This window comes from Spermophilus citellus (assembly GCF_964194105.1).
Source record: "Spermophilus citellus genome assembly, chromosome: 8".
NCBI lineage: Eukaryota > Metazoa > Chordata > Mammalia > Rodentia > Sciuridae > Spermophilus > Spermophilus citellus.
Genome location: NC_138189.1, coordinates 122060394 through 122071455, shown reverse-complemented (window position 1 = coordinate 122071455; position 11062 = coordinate 122060394). Strand labels below are relative to the sequence as shown.

General features: G+C 39.9%; 1 pseudogene across 1 annotated transcript; it reads left to right on the top strand.

The window, feature by feature from the left end:
* Positions 1 to 2462: 2462 nt before the first annotated feature.
* On the top strand, positions 2463 to 3221 carry LOC308654725 (ATP synthase F(0) complex subunit B1, mitochondrial-like; annotated as a pseudogene). The gene has a single exon. The product of its transcript is annotated as an ATP synthase F(0) complex subunit B1, mitochondrial-like (transcript).
* Positions 3222 to 11062: the final 7841 nt, after the last annotated feature.

Here is an 11062-nt window from a genome sequence, read left to right as displayed (position 1 = left end):
ATCTCTCTTTCCAGGCCTTTGTTATTAAACAGGAGTAGAGAGATAAAGCGATAGCTGGAACAGAAGGAAGCTTGAATGTTTTTGCTGTTGTTGTTGTTTGGTTTTAGATGGAAGAAATAAAGACATATTTGTTTTTCCTTTCTTTATTTGTTCTAATTAGGTATATATGACAGCAGAATGCATTGAAATTCATTGCACACAAATGGAGCACAACTTTTCATTTCTTTGGTTGTACACAATGTAGAGTCACACGATATGCTCACTCATACATGTACTAGAGTAATGATGTTCATCTCATTACACCATCTTTCCTGACCCCGTTCCTCCACCCTTCCCCTCCCTCCCCTTTGCCCAATCAAAAATTCCTCCATTCTCCCCCCACCCTCCAATTATGGATCAGCATCTGCTTATCACAGAAAATATTTGGCCTTTAGTTTTTGAGAATTGACTTATTTCACTTAGCATGATATTCTCTAGTTCCATCCATTTACCAGCAAATACCATAATTTCATTCTTCTTTGAAGCTGAGTAATATTTCATTGTGTATATGTGCTACATTTTCTTTATCCATTCATCCACTGAGGGGTATCTAGGTTGGTTCCATAGTTTGGCTATTGTGAATTGAGCTGCTATAAACATTGATGCAGCTGCATCACTGTAGTATGCTGATTTTAAGTCCTTTGGGTAAAGAGTAAGGAGTGGGATAGCTGGGTCAAATGGTTGTTCCATTCCAAGTTTTCTGAGGGATCTCCATACTGCTTTAAATAATGGTTGCACCAATTTGCAATGATAACGTCTTGCCCATGTCCCACGCAAGAGGTGAAATGGGGTTCCCCTTGGTGGAATGGGCTGGCTAAGAAATAAAAGCTAAAAAAAAAAAATAGAATGGCAAAACAAACAAACAAAAACACCCCACAGAACACAGAAAATAGTTCCAAAAGCAGGGTTAGGGTGGGCAAACCGATTAGAGCTTCTAGACTCTGACAAAATGGAGCCTGCACCTGCTTATTTGTATTGGGAAACATCAAAGACCTTCCATAGAATGTTCTTCTCCAAAAAAGGTTAAAGTTGGGCTGTCCAGTTCCCAACGGGTTATGCCCATCTCCAGAGCTACTAGTGAAGTGGCACCCCTTTCTCCACAGAAAAGCCCTCTTCACCATGGCTGATTTTAGGACTGTCAGCAAAAGAGTCTCTGCAAAAGAGTCTAATGTAGATAAACTTCCTATTTTCATGTCACTCTGTTTACTTGGCCACTGGCTGAGAAGATACCAGCACTCCAGGTGCTGGACACCCCCTTACTAGTTATTACAAACGCATCCAGTATAGTACTTTGAAGAAATGTGCAAACAAGGCCTCTGGCCTTGAGCTGGGACTTCACAGAGATGTCTACATTTTTAAGATAAGTTACAAATGGGCTCCATGGTAACAGCTGGCAGAGGGAGGAAAGAAAGGGGAGAAGCAGCTCTCCCCTTCTCAGGTGTTGTCCTTGAAGAGTTAACTTGCCCAGAACGTGAAAGAAAAAGCTGCTTTTATGTGAACTTCTACAGACTGTGAACTTCTGAGCCCCTCCCCTTACACGCTGGGCATAAAACTCTGAAACTCCCTGAACTCGGGGTTCAGGGGGTTGATTGATTACAGCAAAAGCTGTACCCTCTGAACCTGGCTGCAGCCAAATAAAACTGTTTCCTGCTATCTTCGGTGCCTTGCCTCGTTTGTCCCTACAACACTAGGAGGGAATCTTTCTAGCAGAGCGGAGATAAATAAAGGTCACGTTCGTTGGGCAATCTATTGCAGAGGGAGAGCCTTGGATTGTTTGCAGTGCCAAACCTAAATCTCCCTGGCTACCATACCAAGAGAAGATACTCATGTAATTCACGGATGGCTTCCTGTAACAAAGGCATATTTTTATGTCATTGGAAAGAGAAAGAAAACGTGAAGATGCAAGGGAAAAGGGAGACTTCTTGAAGCAATGTCTTTGATGAAATCCAGTGCAGACATGGACATGTTTTTTTTTTAATTATTTTATTTATTTATTTTTATGTGGTGCTAAGGATTGAACCCAGTGCTTCACACATGCTAGGCAAGCGCTCTGCCACTGAGCTACTGCCCCAGCCCAGGAAATGGTGGTCTTAATCAGGAGTACATAGAGTTTATCCACAGCAATAGGAAGCAAGGCAAGATGGAGAGGGTGGACACAAATGTGAGTAAGGACATGAAGAGAAAAAAGCTTGTTGAAATTCTCTGCTGAAACTTCCTTTTCCTGAAGGGATCAGGATGCAGGATTATCATACTGCCGGTTATTGGTGACAGTCTTGTTTCCCCACATGTTTGAACATTAGAGAAGCACGCCGAGGCAAGCATATAAAGCAGGGTTTATTTAAAAAGGGGTAACAGTCTGGTTGGGGTCACAGGGACACGAAGCCTAGTGCGTGGACATTTGCTGACCATGATCCCCCCGGGTGGTACTTTCTGCTGCAGCCAAAGCAAGAATGCAGTCTCAAGAATGCAGTAGTCCTAGGACCAGGGGTATTGCAGGCAACAAGGATCTTTCATACAGGGCAGCCACCTCTTCCTGAAGTTGGAGGAAAAGTTCTTCCTGGGCTGATCCCTGAGGAATTCTTCCAGTTTCTTTATCCTAAAACTGGTGTAACAGGACCCTACATGCTTGGAACTGGTCTTATCTTGTATTTTCTATCCAAAGAAATATATGTGATTACCCCAGAGACCTTCTCTACCATATCAATAGTGGGGTTACTCTATAATTAAAATATATGGTGCCTCTATTGGAGAATTTATTGATGAGCAAAAAATTGCCCAACTAGAAGAGGTGAAGCAGACGTCCATCAAACAAATCCAGGATGCAATTGAGTTGGAGAAGTCACTGCAGGCACTGGTTCAGAAGCGCCACTATCTATCTTTTTGATGTCCAGAGGAGTAGCATTGCTATAGCCTTGGAGGTTACTTACCAGGAATGGCTACATAAAGTATACAAGGAGGTAAAGAATCACCTGGATTATCATATGTCTGTGCAGAATATGATGCATCGAAAGGAACAGGAGCACATCATAAACTGGGTAGAGAAGCACGTGGTACAGAGCATCTCTGCACAGCAGGAAAAGGAGACAATTGTCAAGTGCATTTCAGATCTCCAGCTGCTCGCAAAGAAGTCTCAAATACATGTAAATGTATCTGTCACAGTTGAGACAGCTACGCAAAATTGACTGAATAAATGAAAACTAGTCTACACGGGAAAAAAAAGGGGTAACAGGCTTCTCCTGAGAACGGGAATAGTTGGTATCATGGTATCCCAAGAAACGAGGTGTTCTGCCCTTTTCATATGTCCTAGGATTCCTTTGTTCTCCTGCTTTTCCCCCTTATCTTTCTCCTAGTATGGAGGTGACTAGGCCCAGGAATGCTCGGTAGAGTGGTGAAAAGGTGGGAAATGGGTGGGCTGAAGGGGGAAGGGCTGGGTGGAGTAGCCAAGGACACATTAACAAACTTATAACTCTCTGTAGGGAGAGGAAATTCCTGGGACAGTTTACCTTGGCAACAGGTTGGAGCAGGGGTAGGTTCTCAACAAGATCCCTCAGGGGACAATCTCCAACTTCCCAGACTCACTTAAAATTGGCCTCCTTGACCTGACCTGACTCGATTTACCTATCTACACTGCCTGCCTGTCTAATTCTGGCTTCAAAGAGAATAATTTATCTAGGAAGGTGGGGGAGTGAATGGACCAGGGAGATCTGAAATGATTGCCAGGGAACATTACAAGCCTACTAGAATTCAATGTTCCAGAATCTAAAGAGTGACTAATCACTGAGGGTTTTTCTTGGCCAGACTGTATGAGTAAATACAGGTGAGGAAGAGGCAGAGTTGCAATCTGGTTGTGGTTTTATCAGGTATTAGCAAGTGAGCACACACTTGAGAAGTTGGAGGTTTATGAACAATAGAGCTAGGTTGCTGTAACAAAAGCAACCCAACATTTACTCTGTGACTTAAAACAGATGTCTTTGTCTACTTCAGCACAATCAGAAGGTACCACTGCAGATCACTGGGTCTCAGCTTCAAGCAATCATTTACAAACTGAAGGACCTTCCATCTTGTTTCTCTTCCATGCCTAAGGTATTTTGCTCATCTGAATCATGGAAACAAGGTAGCAGCTTGAGGAGGAAGCATTGCCCTCATTTTAAGGGCTAATGGCTTATGTTCCATTAGCAAAGCACATTCTGATTTCCGATGCTACAGTTCAATGTAAGGAAGCCCAGGAATCAGTGTGCAAGTGAGGCTCTGTGCTAAGCTCTACTTATATCATTTTAAAAGGGGAGAATAGATGATAAAGATGATGATGATGATGATGATGATGATGATGATGATTTTGGTGGCAGTGCTGAGGATTCAAACTCTGAACTTTCCATATGTTAGGTAAGTTCTCTACCACTGAGGTGCTTCCCCAGACCAGGAAGATGGATCTTAGCAGACAATTAGAACTGTCTGCAATGGAGTGATTATAACGTAAGAATTTACGCTAAGCAATGAAGAATGGGAGGATCTGAGAAGAAGGAGGCATAACCAAAATGTGGTAGAGTTGTGGATAGCAGAGTATAAGGATGACTAAGGTCAGGATTCTAGAAAGATGCTTGACATTGAGAACATGGAATTATACTCATTGATTACATCAGGATGTAAGATGATCTCATATAAGGAGTGACTCACACAGGATGAAAGGCAAAATTATAGGAGTAAAAGAGGTCAAGGAACCGAGGTAAGACACATGAAGGCTGAGCCATATGAATGTTGAAATGCTGGGTACTCCTGTCCCAGCTACTAAAATCTTTTAAGAAATGAAGGCAAGTGATAAATGTGGGATAGTAGTTGGCATAATCTGATGATATGAGATTCAAAGCTAGAATATTATTAGTTATCTAATTAGTTATACATGACAGTAGAATGCATTTTGACACATTGTACACAAACAGAGCACAACTTCTTATTCCTCTGGCTGTACATGGTGCAGTCACACCAATACTGTAATCATGCATGTATATAGGGTAATAATGTCTGTCTCCTTCTACCATCCTTCCGTCCCCACTGCCACACCCCTCCCCTCATTCCCCCTCGCATAATCCAAAATTCCTTCATTCTTCCTACCCCCACCCCCCAAACCTGCCTTACTGTGGATCAGCATCTACTTATCAGAGAAAACATTTGGCCTTTAGTTTTTTAGGATTGACTTAGTTCACTTAGCATGATATTCTCCAGTTCCACTCATTTACCAGCAAATACCATAATTTCATTCTTCTTTAAAGCTGAGTAATATTCCATTGTGTATATGTGCCACATTTTCTTTAACCATTCATCTGTTGAGGGGCATCTATATTGGTTCCATAATTTGGCTATTGTGAATTGAGTTGCTATAAACATTGATGCAGCTGCATCACTGTAGTATGCTGACTTTAAGTCCTTTGGGTAAAGACTGAGGAGTGGGATAGCTGGGTCAAATGGTGGTTCCATTTCAAGTTTTTTTTTTTTTTTAAATAAAGCTCTATCATTTTATATTTTAGTTATAGTTGGACACAATGCCTTCATTTTATTTATTTTATGTGGTGCAGAAGATTGAACCCAGGGCCGCACATGTGCAAGGCGAGCGCTCTACTGCTGATCCACAATCCCAGCCCCCCCATTTCATTTTCTGAGGAATCTCCATACTGCTTTCAATAGTGGTTGCACCAATTTGCTGTGTATGAGTGTACCTTTTTCCCACCAGCAATTTTTGAGTGTACCTTTTTCCCCACATCCTCACAAACACTTATTGCTTTTATTTTTGATATTTGCCATTCTGACTGGAGTGAGATGAAATTTTAGATTACTTTTGGTTTGCATTTCTCTAATTGCTAGAGATAATGAACTTTTTTTTCATGTTTGTTAATCGATTTTATTTCTTCTTCTGTGAAGTGTCTGTTTAGTTCCTTAACTCACTTATTGATTAGTTATTTGTTTTTTGTGTGTGTGTATGTTAAGTTTTTTGAGTTCTTTATATATCCTGGAGATTAGTGCCCTATATATATAAAAAAAGGTTGAGAGGGCATCTTGGTATATTGCTCAGCCTGTTCTTCAACTCTCTCCAACTCCTGGGTGCAAGTGATTCTTCTGGCCTCCAAGTAGCTGGGATTACAGGTCATGTTACCATACTGGCTAAAAGCTGAGAAATTTTAGGAAGGAGAAGTAGTTTGAAACTGGAAATGAAGAGTGAAGGGAATCCTCATTTCATCTCCAGTCCGTTAAGCAGGATGTGACAGAAGGAATATCCACTGATCTAGAAAGGGCTACAGGGGAAGTAGAAAATCTCCCAGGGGTGATTCAGGTTTCAGGCCCAGCAAGGCAGGGAAGGGGGCCTTCACAGAGCAGGGTGAGGACTATGCTGCCCACTTTAGGCATTACAGTGAGCACAGAGGGAACATGGTTGGGGAAGAATGGGAGAATGGAAGAGAAGGAGTTAGAGAGTCAGCTATGCCGGGGCTGGAGTGAGGGACTTGGAGGGTGCCTGGATGTGCACAGCTGCTTTTAGTGTTGATGGAAACAGGGATAAAGGGATGGTGTGATTAATCCTGGTGGATTCAGGGTAGATAAGGTTGGCAAGGTTGAGAGTGTTTTGTGGTAGGGAGGAATGAGAGATCTTTTCAGGAATTCTGAGGCCGCTCTGCTCTTTGGCCACTGCAAGGAGAAGCCAGGGAAGGGTGGTTTGAATTACAGCTAGAGTAAGAAAAACAGCTGGAATCTATAAAGGAATTTCCTCGGGAGGAAGGGCAGGGTTCTCCTCAGGATGATGAGCTCAAGCTACTGATTTTTTTTTAAACATTTAGTTTTTAGTTGTAGGTTGACACAATACCTTTTTTTTTTTTTTTTTTTTAATGTGGGGCTGAGGATTGAACCCAGTGCCTCACGCATGCTAGGCAAGTGCTCTACCTTTGAACCACAACCCCAACCCAAGCTTCTGATGTTTTCTAGTGGTTTCTTCCCAATGTCATTTTGGGAAGAATGAGGGAAAACCCATGGGACAAGCAGTGTAAGATCAGTTCTTTCCCAGAACTCTCAGACTCTGTTCACTATAGCTGGAATCTCACACATGGCAGGGGAAATTCTTGCCATATGGCATCACCAAGCCAAAATTTATCATCTATTTTTGAGGGATTATAATTTTTTGAGACTTTTCCTGGCATATCCCCCAGATTCTTCTTCCTGATATATTTCTAGTTTATGAATCAAGCCTTTCATCCATTTATTTATCCAACAAGTATTTCTTTCCTTAGTAATTAGTCTAGCATAGCTTTATTTTAGGCATTTAGGAAATGATAATAGTGGTCTATTCCCAATTCTGCAAGAGTTTAGTCTATTTGGGATAATAAGATAAAAAATAAAAAAGATAGAAGAAAGGACACAAAGGGAAGAGAGAGGAGAAAGAACACATTGATAGCAGCCAAAACAGGTTATTTTGGGCCAAAATATGTTATTTTGGGCTGGGAGTATAGTTCAGTGGTAGAGTGCATACCTAGCATACATGAGGTCCTGGGTTCCATGCTCAGCATTGAAAAAAAAAAGTTAAATTTAAAAAGCTATATGTGAAACTCATGAAAACTACAAAACTTTATTATGGGACATGAAACAGGATTACATAAATGGAGAGACTTACTGGGTTCCCAGAAGGGGAAGATTCAGTATTGAAACAACATCAAATATGTTGAAATTAATCTCAAATTCAATGTCCTCTGGTAAATATGCCAACTGAAATTTTTTAAACTTGATGAGCTGATCATAAAAAACTAAAAACTATTGAGTAAGATACACATGAGCCAAAAAGCTTTCTTTGAAGAGGAACAAACAGCAATCCCACTTCTGGGTGTGTATATATATATGTGTGTGTGTATGTATGTGTATGTATATATATATATATATATATATATATATATATATATATATATATAGACAATCTCTCTCTCTAATATATATATATATTAGAAGAAGAGCCAAATTTGCACATGCTTGATTCTTCTTGAATTGGTATTGTCTTTTGCCATCACCTATGGACCTCAGACTCCAGATTCTTCAGTTTTGAACACAGACTGGTAATAGTGGCTCTTCAGGAAGCTTACAGGCCTTCAGTCTTAGGCTGGACTGCATCATTGGCCCCTCTGGTTCTAAGGCTCCAGCTTCTTGGACTTGAACAGCTACTGGTATCCCTGGCTCTCCAGCCTACAGATGGCAATTGCAGGAAGATGCAGCCTCTGATGGTGTGAGCCAATCTAATAAATCCCCTCTTCTAATTATATATATTCTATTGTCTTTATTCCTCTGGAGAACCCTAATATGCCTCCTAAATTTAAGACAATTATAGCAATGTGATGACTGACTGGAAAGGAAAAACAAACAGAAAAGAATAGCAAACTCATTTAAAAAAACAATAGGAAGCTTTGCACAGTGACAGTATCATTAGCCAATGAGGTTTATCTGAGGCAAGATTATTGCTAATTGAAAATGATTCCCCATACCCCACCATGATGGCTTGAAATACAGTCAACACTGGCAATTTTGACAGCCTTTACAGAGACTGAACATAAACAAACAAAAGCAAAACTGGAAATTAATGCAATTTTTTGGAAAAAACTTACTTTGCAGTACTGGAGTTAAACCAGGATCTTGAGCATGCTAGGTGAGCACTCTACCACTAAACTATATCCTCAGATTTAATGCTAACTTGTAATGAATTTTTTTTAACATGCTGGATACCAACTTAATTTTTCATGATAGAACATGGTGATTTTAAAAATATATTTTGGATCCCAAAATTATAATGTTGTTAAAAAAAACTCCTTCCATTCTCAACTACTTGTCTATGTAAATAAGGTGTCCCAGAATTTCCAGCTATAAAAACAAAAATATTTTACATATCCTGTTATATTCATTATATTTATAAAATTATATTATACATAATATTGTTAATCTGAACCTGTCTCGATATTGCAATCAGTAATCTTCATCCATAAAAATGAATAAACTGCATCTAGTGCTGTCATTCAGATATGCACTTACAATTTTTTTTTCTGGTATTGGGAATTAAACCTACAGTGCTTTATCCCTATCCTTCTTCTTCAGCCCTTCTTTAATTTTGTTTTGTTTTGTTTTGTTTTGAGGCAGGGTCTTAGTGAGTTGCCCAGGCTGGCCTCAAACTTAACAATCCTCCTGCCTTAGTCTTCTGAGTAACTGGAATTACAGGCCTGAGCCACAATGCCAGACTGCAATTTTCTTTTTTATGTTTTAAGAATGACAAACTTGCCAGGCATGGATACCAAAGAATGACTGATAATTTCTCACATATAGATTTTTTTTTCTATAATCCCAGCAACCCAGGAGGCTTAGGCAGGAACACCACAAGTTCAAAGCCAGCCTCAGCAACTCAGTGGGTCTCTTTGCAATTGTCTCTAAATAAATAAATAAATAAATAAAAGACAAAATTGTAGCCAAGCATGGTGCACACTATAATTCCATTGGGAGGCTGAGGCAGGAGGATCCCAAGTTTGAAGCCAGCCTGGGCAATTTAGCCAGACACTGTCCCAAAATAAAAAATAAGCCTGGGATGTAGCTCAGTGGCAGAGTGCCCTGCTGGGTTCAATCTTTAGTAATGCACAAATTTTTGAAAAATTATATTGTTATATTGATTAAAATTTTTACTACTAATAATTAAAATGATAGAAGATTTGAATATTTAGACCATTTATTAACCCAGGAAATAAATTAATTTAAATTTATTTACATATAAGTTACAGGTTACAGAGTATAATTGATGATTAGACTTCAACTGTAAAAAGTGTTTTACATTAAGATAAAACCATGTGGGAGAAGTAGAATAGAAATGTTAGTTCCAGGATCTGAAAGACTGATGCAAAATCTCTGGATTTTTTTTTTTTTTTTAAAAAGCCTCAAATTGTTAGGATATTTAGATTTCACTGGATACGTTTTTTTTTTTAAACAACAATGTAACATGGTTTGAGACGAGTCTTTAGTTTGCTTAGGGCCTAAGTTTCTGAGGCTGGCTTTGAACTTGCGATCCTTACACCTCAGCCTTCCATGCCCTCTAATATTTTTTAAATGAAATGTACATTAGCGACTGTTAGATCCAATTTACACCTTGATTAGAAAATAATTGGGAAATGTAGCTCAAGGAATTGTGTTTAAACCAGGCACAGTGGTATATGCCTCTAATCCCAGCTGCTTAGGAGAATTAGTTCAAGGAAGTCTTGGCAATTTAGCAAGACCTTGTCTCAAAAATTGGGGGCACAGACTGCCACTGTGGCACATATCTGTACTCCCAGTGGCTTGGGAGGCTGAGGGAGGAAAATTGTGAGTTCAAAGCCACCCTTAGCGACTCAGAGAGGCCCCAAGGAACTTAGTATTTTATTAAAAATGGCTGGGGATGTGGCTCTGTGGTTAAGCGCCCATGGGTTCAATCCCTGGTACCAAAAATAAATAATTTTTTAAAATGGGGGTGCAGCTCAGGAATAGGGTGCTCCTGGGTTCAGTCCCCAAACCCACTGCATCCCAGAGCGGGAAGCAGGGTGGGGAGAGCGAAAGAGAAGAACAAGTGCTTCATTGAAGTATGGGCAAGTTAAGAAAGTACTTTGATAACCAGAGAGAGAGAGAGTTACATGAAGGTATCTCCTTTATACTAAATCTTGAAAGAGAAGTCGCTCAGGAGAGGCCAATTAATGCAAAAAGAGCTGAAAAAAGGAACCTTTGCCAGGATTACAACAGAAATGGAAATTTCAAACTGTTGTCCAGGTCATCACTTCAGAAAATGTGTTCTGTAAGAAGTAAGGATGCACAAGAAGGTTGACAGTTGTTCTGTGGAAAAAATTTTGTTTCTGACAATTTCATTTTTAAAAGGTATCCTTAAAAAAAAAAAATCTGTGTGTGAGAAATTACCAGTCATTCTTTGGTATCCATAGGGGATTGATTCCAGGACCCCCTTGAATATCAAAACCCAAGCCCAAGTCTCTTATATAAAATGCCA